Raw genomic sequence first — 9,031 nt, 5'->3', positions numbered from 1 at the left:
TGCGGGAGGAGAGTTGGGAGGGGGCTGTTAGAGGAAGCGCTGGCAAGAAGATTAAAGTGCAGCGGAGACGCCTTCGTCACGCTTGGAGAGGCAGGCGCCCTCTCTCACTTCCTTCTATCGGTCGCGAACCAACCGCGTGCCTGCAAGCGTTATGGCTCACAAAAATTACTTTTCTTGTTTCAATTTTCTGCATCTCAGGGCTTAAGAAGACTCAATTGGCCGTGAATTATGCATTTGCAGACATGTGAAGCATTCGGAAAAGGAATTGCTGGATTTTGAAATGTTTAATCTTGACTGCTGTGGTCGAAAATTGTTTTAGGTGGGAAGAAGTATTTAAGTATGTACAACATTGCTGGAGTTTGTGTCTATCGTTTCATCATCCAGGCACTCCTATCTTCCGAAAAAATTATTTGTCGTCCTCGTGAAAAGTTTCATCGGTTCAGATATATCTATCGGGTGTCCTACACCTTCATTATTTTATTGCATAGTACAATGCAAGCCTCTGCTTGGGTGCGTAGCGATCTTTCTGAATGTAGTTGAATCTCTCTTGCGCTCTTCGTTCCTCCTCCGACGCCATAAAGTAATTTTTTCGACATCGTTTGTCGAAATTGGAGCATGGTCTTTGAGCTTTGTACAATTCCTTGCTTCATACTTGCTTCAATAGCTCCTTAGTACAGGAACATTTGTTTTCATTCTTATTCGATATTTTTCGTTCTATGCCCTCGCAAAAAATGGATCAGTATAGATAAACCGCCAACAGGATCTTAAATAAATCGCGAGATTATTGATGAGGAAATACTGTTATAAAATTCGCAAATACCTCTTGAAAATTATTGGCACAATAAGTAGGGCTACAAGGGTAAAATTCTAACCTTACATATTCTATTCGCGTGCGAGATCGTAAAGCAGGAGGGAAATACGATTACCGCCCAAACGAGGTCATTACCCTTCGAACGAATGATGGTCGCAAATTAGACAGTCAAAACTGCAAATTAGAAATCAAAAATACCAACAGAGGGGCATGAATTGAATGTAATTGTATGCGTTAAATTATAAAAAATTCAGCTCCATAGTGAATTATTTGTTTTTCTTATTGATTCACATTCCATTACAATATCTACGTGTGGCCTCGTCCATTTATCTAGGCTTTACTGCAAAGACATTAAAAACCAAACTTCACGGTTCTCTCATATCACCTCTCCATTTATGTATAAAAATGTTCTCCTTCATAATCGGTTTGGCTTTTATTATAAATATTTTATTTTACTAATATTATTGTCTGAATTCTTCGTCCAAATGGTTAACTAAATCACCGTTGGTTCACTAAGTTGCATGCTTTATTTACTTTAAAATTTCATTTATTGGATTCGTCCCATTACACCGGATGCCTTTGATACTGTTGGCAGGGACAAACGTAAATGTAAAACCTCAATATTGACAATGTTTAATTATATTTACTTTGGCTTGGAGTTTCGCTGATTGGCTCATCAGATACAGACTGGCCATTACCTTTTGCGACGCTTTGCGTACGCTCGTGACTGTTTCCACTGATTGCGTGTTATTTCCGTATTTTATCACTTGCTTTTGATAATTGATCTCCTTTTCTCAGTGGCACTCCTGTCAAACCATTGCTCAAATTGGATTATGGAATTCCTCGTAGAGCACAGGAATTCCTGGTTTTATTAATTATTTTGTCGATATATTTTGTCAAAAGTAAGCAAATATCTTTGAATCTAAACGCATTACGCTCAGAATATATTACTTACGAAGATGACCAAAAATGAAGTAGCATTTTTGCCTCTTCCATACGTCTACGGAAATTTATTTATTTTGTTTCTGCAGAAAGGCTAATGCGATTTAAATCGTTGGTTTCAGTCGGTTTCCATTCTCTGATAGACAAACGTTTAGATTAAACTTTTTTTGGAGCAGCAGTTACACGACGTACTCGGATGGGACTTAATATGTACTGCCTTTAAGATCAAAATATTAATCTGTGTTTTGTTGATTTTTTGTATATCTTCATGTATACTTTAATCGTGATCGAATTTATCTATTTTTATTAAATTTAGACCTCTGATCCCATGTACTCCCGATCTATAACTATTTCATCACCCCTTCAATGAAGTACCTGCGGTTCGTTATCTGTGAGTACGAATGTTGTTTGGTAAATATTATATAATTATTACGCCTTTCTGATGTAATCACTTGGAGGCATTACTCCATTATATTTCGAAATTGGTTCTTACTTTCAAAATATATCCATTCCATGGAAAACCATGATCCAACTTGACGGTGAGAGACATCGGATGTCGAGAGGGCGAACCGTGGCGAAGCACCGTCATTGATATCACACCAGAAGCCATAAGGTCACCAAATATGTTTTCAAGCCCAAAGTATACATATTTTTTTGGATACACATTCCAGTATGTGATTATGTCCCTCGAAAAAATTGCGGAAGCGCATGTAAATGGTTTTGTCACGAACAGGGCACTGGAAAACATCCGATATCTTTTTTTTACTTCAGTTTATGAAAATGTAGTGGTTACAGGAATGAAGGCGTCATAATTGAAGCCTTTGCTTTTTTAATTCATAGCTGTACGAAATTTCGGTGCGCACCCTATTCCTGTTCCTCCCCTCACTGTTCAACTGAGAAGACGGGTGGGGGGAGTTGGGTGAAGGTTCAAACGGGCAAATGCGTTCAAAGTACACACATTTATCAGGTGCAAGTTTTCCGAAATCGATCGATGGGGGTTGGAGGTAGGGGGAGGGAGGATGTGTTGGGGCGAAGGATGAGGTGGGAGGGTGGGAGGGGGTGAGGAGGGGAGGTGAGTGACTGGCGTTTGAAGCAAAGGATTTGCAGACACGGCCCTGGAAGACATTTTCGCCTTGGCGTGGAGGGGTTGGGGGAGAAGGGGTGGTGAGGGACCGAATGCCGGAAGGGGGGCGGTTCCGTAAAAGGGGCAAGGGAGGATGGGGTAAAATGTTGACTTAAATGGTTTAAATTACGCCGTTTACGGGTCGTTGAGCATCGGGGTCCGCCAGCGAAGGAATAAAATTCTCAGCGTGTATACGGCGTGTCAAAATATTAACGGCCAAAGATGAAGTTTGTAAGTGGAAGGCATGGAATTTCGTGGCTGGGGGTGGGGCGTGGGGATGGGCGAGGATGGGTGGCGGCCTGTCAACCGACGAGAGGCCGCCGCTTCGAGGCGGGGGTGGCGGGGGATGGCGTCGGCGATATGGCGGCGCGGGCGGATTTTAATGGGTTGCAATGGCAGGGGTAATGAGGTGCGGGCAGAATGCCTGGGCGAAATTGACTCCGTAGTCGGATTGAGTGGGGTGGAGTATTGTTGCCCCACCCCGGGTAAGGCAACGGGGGTCGGGGGGGGGGGGGGCGAGCATTTGGACTTTAAGTATGTGTGTGTGTTTGTGTATGTGCGCGCGCGTGTTATGCAGGGCTTGGCATCAGATGCTAGAAAAGTTTGTACGCTGCCTCGGTACAGGTGCCTAAGGTACTTGAGTATACGTGCCAAAAATAAGAATCCTTGGCAGCGGTACCAAAGGACACGATGGAACTTGATAGCTGCAGAGTTAAGATTTATTTTCATTCCTTTCAGTTCAGTGATACATATGGATCGATCCGAGGTGTTTGCCGGTGCCGGCACCAACCGCTCAAGTTTGGCCACCCACCCTGGGAGTGGGTATGTAAAGGTTTTCGCCGTATCTTTTTTCATCTAGAGGACCCCGCCCCCCACCCCCAACTACAGTCCCCCACCTAATCCTATCCTCTGTCCTAGTGGCGAGTTTCGGTTTTTCGACTCCATGCGTAATTCTTTAGCACGGTTGGAGCTTGGAAATTGTTCTTTGGCGTCCAAGCTTTACTAGTTAACTCGAGAGGAATACTTTATTTACAGGGTATACAAGGGTATGTATCTCTTCTGTCAATAGATGGACGATGAAGCGAGCGAGTGCTATTCCCGTGAGGGGTCGTGTGTTCGATTAGTGGTTGTAAATGACAAACCCTTTTTTAATGATGGGCTATCAGCGTTTTTGTGCCGAGATTTCACAACATTTTCCACAATGGTCACCACCTTATGATAGTGATGTAATGCATCGAAACCCGATCGTAAAATAAAAATTTCATCAAATGGAAAAGTGCTATGATTATTTATTCATTATGTTCGACTTCCCCCACATCACGCCTGAAGCTACTCAGTTTTCCATAATTCTTTACATAGATCGATAGTATGCTCATTCACCCACAGAAATATCTGAATAGTTTATCTTGAAACTAGCCTGTTTTGGCACTAGCTTCTGGTAAGTGCTGTCAATGTGACATAACGGTGCATCCTCTGTTTAACGGAAGCTATGCAGAGATTCCGTACCTTTACAATTCCATAACACAAGATCTAGAACCGTTGTGACGAATACAATTCTTAAATGTGGGCTTGAGCGAAAGGTGTTTTTATCCAGACAAGTAAAATAGATTTTTATTTTGATTCTCGTCATCTTATTTGTAGATCTGTTTGCCTAGTTCAAAGTGCTTTCACTTTATCTCCCCCAAGAGGTTTTTAAACAGTGGATTACTATTAATAAAAAATTGCATCTTTCCTACTTTCATCATGTCACGAAGGACGCCCCCTTCGTGGGAAAATGTTGAATTACGTTCTATCTGTAATAAAAAATTACTTTAAAAAAATTTTACCCCAGATTAATATTTCAAATCATCATAGAAACGAATGGAAATTATTAACAGATTCCGTTTAGCAAGTAAAATCGCATTTAAAATGCGATCTAACTGACCTTCAGACGTCATCAAACGCAATGTACTTAGCTCAGAAATATAAGATGGAAGTTAACATAGAGTAAACTAAAAAGCCATAGTTTGAGGAAAAGTGAAGTCGAGGAAAGTTGGAGCATCGAGAGGAGAGGAACTAGAATTATTAGAATTTTTCATCTGGAAACTCGAAAGCAGCGTGATATTGCATGAAAGAAGCTTTTAATGGATATCAAACAGAAAAGCGCTAAGGAGGTGTTTACCAGCGAGGGCTATTAGTGTGCTCAACGAAGGAAAGCTTAGAAAGAAGTTAGTGATACTCGAAATTATTCGTGTAACTTGTCGCACTAAATGGGCAAAGAGACATGGAATCTTAAAAAAGCAGATAAGATATGCAAATAGTTGGTTTTGAAGCCTGGTGCAGGAGGGAGGTGGTGAAGATAGGCATCACGCCGTCCACTACCAGCAGCGGGGTGTCAAATTTTCTACCTGTGACTTTTAATGCGGGGAGCATGACTTTCATGACCATGAATTAATAGAATTTCCCCTTATTACTTCTAGTTTTTGCATGACCTATTGGTATGGTGGCTGTCTTTTGTATAAATGATTATGGTTATTTTTTATTCCCTTCTTTTTAGTATAACAGAGAACTATTTTATTGGGTGAAATTCCACTTGTTTTGGACTAGATTTTCGCTAGCATGTATTTGGATATGCAGGTTTTTTTGGAAGGTTTTCAGTGAATATTATTTTACCTTCCTCTTCCTTATTCTCATTCATCCCTTACCCATCCAATCTGGTGCTTTCACCCCTGCCACACACCTTTTTGGTGAATCGCGGAGTATTTATGTAGATATAGAAGATCAAACGGACAGATAAAGAAAGAAGGGTTCATGTGAGAGAAAGAAGAAAATTAAGAACAAACAAATGGGAAACTGAAGAGGAAGTATGATGCTTCGGATGAGCCAGATGGAATGAGCACTCCTAGATAGACAGAATTAATATTTTGCTAACTTATTTATGTAAGGTGGCTCAAGGATCGAGAAAAAAGGGGTTAAATGCATGCCACTGAAGTGAAGGGGGATGTGTAGGGCGGAAGAGAACCTATTAAGGGAGTTATTGGCGTTAAAAAGAGGAGAATATGGAGGGAGGTTGAGGTCAACCAATGGAATTTCAGCTCTCTGGTGATGATGGTCATATTTCCGTCCTCTTGAAATCCATCTCAGTTTTCCGTGAGGGCTCGAGAACACTGCCTGATCGAAGGGTTAAAGAGAAAAAAGGGGTTAAATGCATGCCACTGAAGTGAAGGGGGATGTGTAGGGCGGAAGAGAACCTATTAAGGGAGTTATTGGCGTTAAAAAGAGGAGAATATGGAGGGAGGTTGAGGTCAACCAATGGAATTTCAGCTCTCTGGTGATGATGGTCATATTTCCGTCCTCTTGAAATCCATCTCAGTTTTCCGTGAGGGCTCGAGAACACTGCCTGATCGAAGGGTGTCCATTGCTGGGAATTGCGTGATATGGAAAACAAATACGTCCGTTGCACCACACCGGGTAGCTCCGATTCCGCGCATCGATCGCCAACGCTGAAAATTTAGACCGCGGGTTGTCGCATTGATTTCAAAGCCGAGTGTCTGTGCCACCCACCCCTCTGTGGACATTCACCCTTTTCCGGGAAAATGGGTTAGCGGGGATGACTACCGGTACTCGAAAGATCCAGTCGCAAATTCTCTATTCAAGTGATTATTGTCACTACACGCATATCTGTATATTAATTCGAGGATTCATTATGCATCCTTAGCTTTACATTTGAACCCATCAATTCCATGGCGTTTTATGAAGTGTTTTTCCGACCTATAAATTCCTTTCTTGACATTTGCGAGACTTGGCAGGGGCAGAGGAGCGAAAAGAATCTTGGGAGATTTTGAATTAATCATCGTTTCTGCTTTTAGATATGTAGACACGTACAAATGTCCGCAACCTATTCCTGATTTGACATGGACAATAATATTGTAAACATTTGCTAACAATAACTTTCCAATTGTTATTTCGAAGGAAATACTTGCAGACACATTATAACATTGGGTTAGAATTCCGCGGATTGGTTTGTAGCCGCCCTGTTAAAAAGCAATATCACGTTCCAGTCTCAAAATCTCTTCATTCCATCACAGCTCCTTCTGCTGATATCTTCCACCTCGTACTTCTCGCATGTCGTCATTGGCCTCCCTAAGTAACTCTTATCCTCTATGTTACCCCTTCAATCAGGGCTATTGAAAGCTATCGTGTCTCAGGATGTGTCCAGTTAGATTCCCTCCACTCCTTGTAATCGACATGCATGCGAGTTATGGTGTCCTAACCTCCCCTGCCACACGCCCTTGCGGCGACTTTCGGGGTATTGTGTGGATGTAGACGAACACTGGCTTCACTCTTCACCCACTCTTCAAAGTACTTATTTTGTTACTCTATCTGTTTTATTTTCCTTCCCTTGCAGGAGTATGGAGAGTAAATACCAATTACAACTCATAATAATGCTTCCTGCCATGACAGCCTGACTAGTCCCATTACAAAAAACACTAATAATTTAGCCACACGAGCCATACTGTTTGCAGGCGATAAAGTCTACAAGTTCCGAAGAACCCCAAGCATAACTCTTATAATGACACCAAATAGCTGGTAAATATGAGCTATGAGTATTTAGCCGAGGTTTAAAACTTGCATCGTAAGTTCATTAGCGGTGAACCTAAGAGAATGAGTCTACCAATGATGAGCTGCCCATTATTTTACTATTCCGAGCTTTTACGAGTAAGTGTACGCAAATGCTCAAAGTGGAGAAATATAAAGGGATACGGAGACGGAAATAAATGCAGATAAGGGAAAACGACTACATACTAGTCACAGGGGTGAATTCTTTTTGGAGAATGTCAAAGAAATTAAAAAGAAAAATTTAGCGCGGATCTACTTTTGTTACTCCATATTGTTAAGAGAGAATTGGAGCGTGTCGAGCGCCGTAAAAAATGTCAAAATCGAGTATAATTAGGCCTGTTCTAATGTACTGACCAAGTAATTGAGCGGCCAGAGCGAAGCGCCTTCAACTCATGCAGGCAGACGAAAATTTTCGGACGAATTAGTAGCATTGGACGGAGCGATAGAATCCGGAATGAGAGTACATACGTATTTAGAAGAAGGTTTAAAATGGCCGCAATAGAGTAGAGGGGATTGACTGCGTCGTTATGGTCACTTGGAGCGTCGTGAAGAATGGCAGGCGTGGGTAAGAAAGGAGCGAGAATAAGAATATGAAGCCAGAGTAGAAGAGTTAAATCTAAGGAAGGGTGGAAAGATGGTTTGGTGAAGATTAGGGAAGGCTGAGGAGGGGAAGAAGACGCGCAAGAACAGACTAGAGGGAGAATACAGTCGACAAATGACTGCCGAAAAAAAGGTTATTGCTATAGGCTGAAGAGGATTCTGAAATGGAGACAAGTGTTTCGTATTCTCTAAGGTCGAATAGGCTATCATTATGTGCTGCTATAGTGTAATCATACGGTGCCAATGGTGCCTCTGATTACGCGCCCTATCTCACCCAAAATCCGTTTGGGTGAGGTTGGGCGCGTTATTTGGTTATCAGATATTTTCTAGGGAGACCTCAGACGGTGAACTGGGACAAAGTACGTATCTGAGCTTCCTTGATGCCCTTGCGATGTGAAAATTTCACACGCAGTTAAAATTAGTGCGTATATGGTTCCTGCCCTCACGTATTAAATCGACCTTCGGGTTTATTGTAGTGAGACTCAGGAGGTGGACCGATTCCTCGACGGCCTACACGTGCGTAAACGTTATTCGTAGTATCGGGGCGAGAGGAATGTTGGGTACCGATTGATGACGCGTTCGACAGTCGGTCGGCGTCAGCGGTGCGCTTCCGGGGGCTTTGCTTTCGTTGGGCGTCGTGTCGCAGTCAACGGAGCAGAGGCGGAGTGGCCGCCGTCGCGGTGACCTCTCCCCCTCCCATTCCTCCACCCACTCTCCCGCGGCGTGAGCCCGCCAAGCCAATTCGTACATCCGGAAAACCGATGCATGACCATTCCCCGTTTGCCATATAGCCCACCCTCGAAGATAGGTTCACAATTGGCAAGCAGGCAACTGCTGCTTCAAGCAACTATTCTGCAGCTGTCAGCAAGTTCAACTGTTGCTTTAACTTCTACATTCTTTCAATGAACTCGGTATCGGAGCGAAGAAATTCAGCTGTACCCACAGACGTAGTGGAC

The sequence above is a fragment of the Hetaerina americana genome, unplaced genomic scaffold (assembly GCF_022747635.1).
Source record: "Hetaerina americana unplaced genomic scaffold, ioHetAmer1.1.p SCAF_2, whole genome shotgun sequence".
Lineage (NCBI taxonomy): Eukaryota > Metazoa > Arthropoda > Insecta > Odonata > Calopterygidae > Hetaerina > Hetaerina americana.
Note: the sequence above shows the minus strand (reverse complement) of the source record.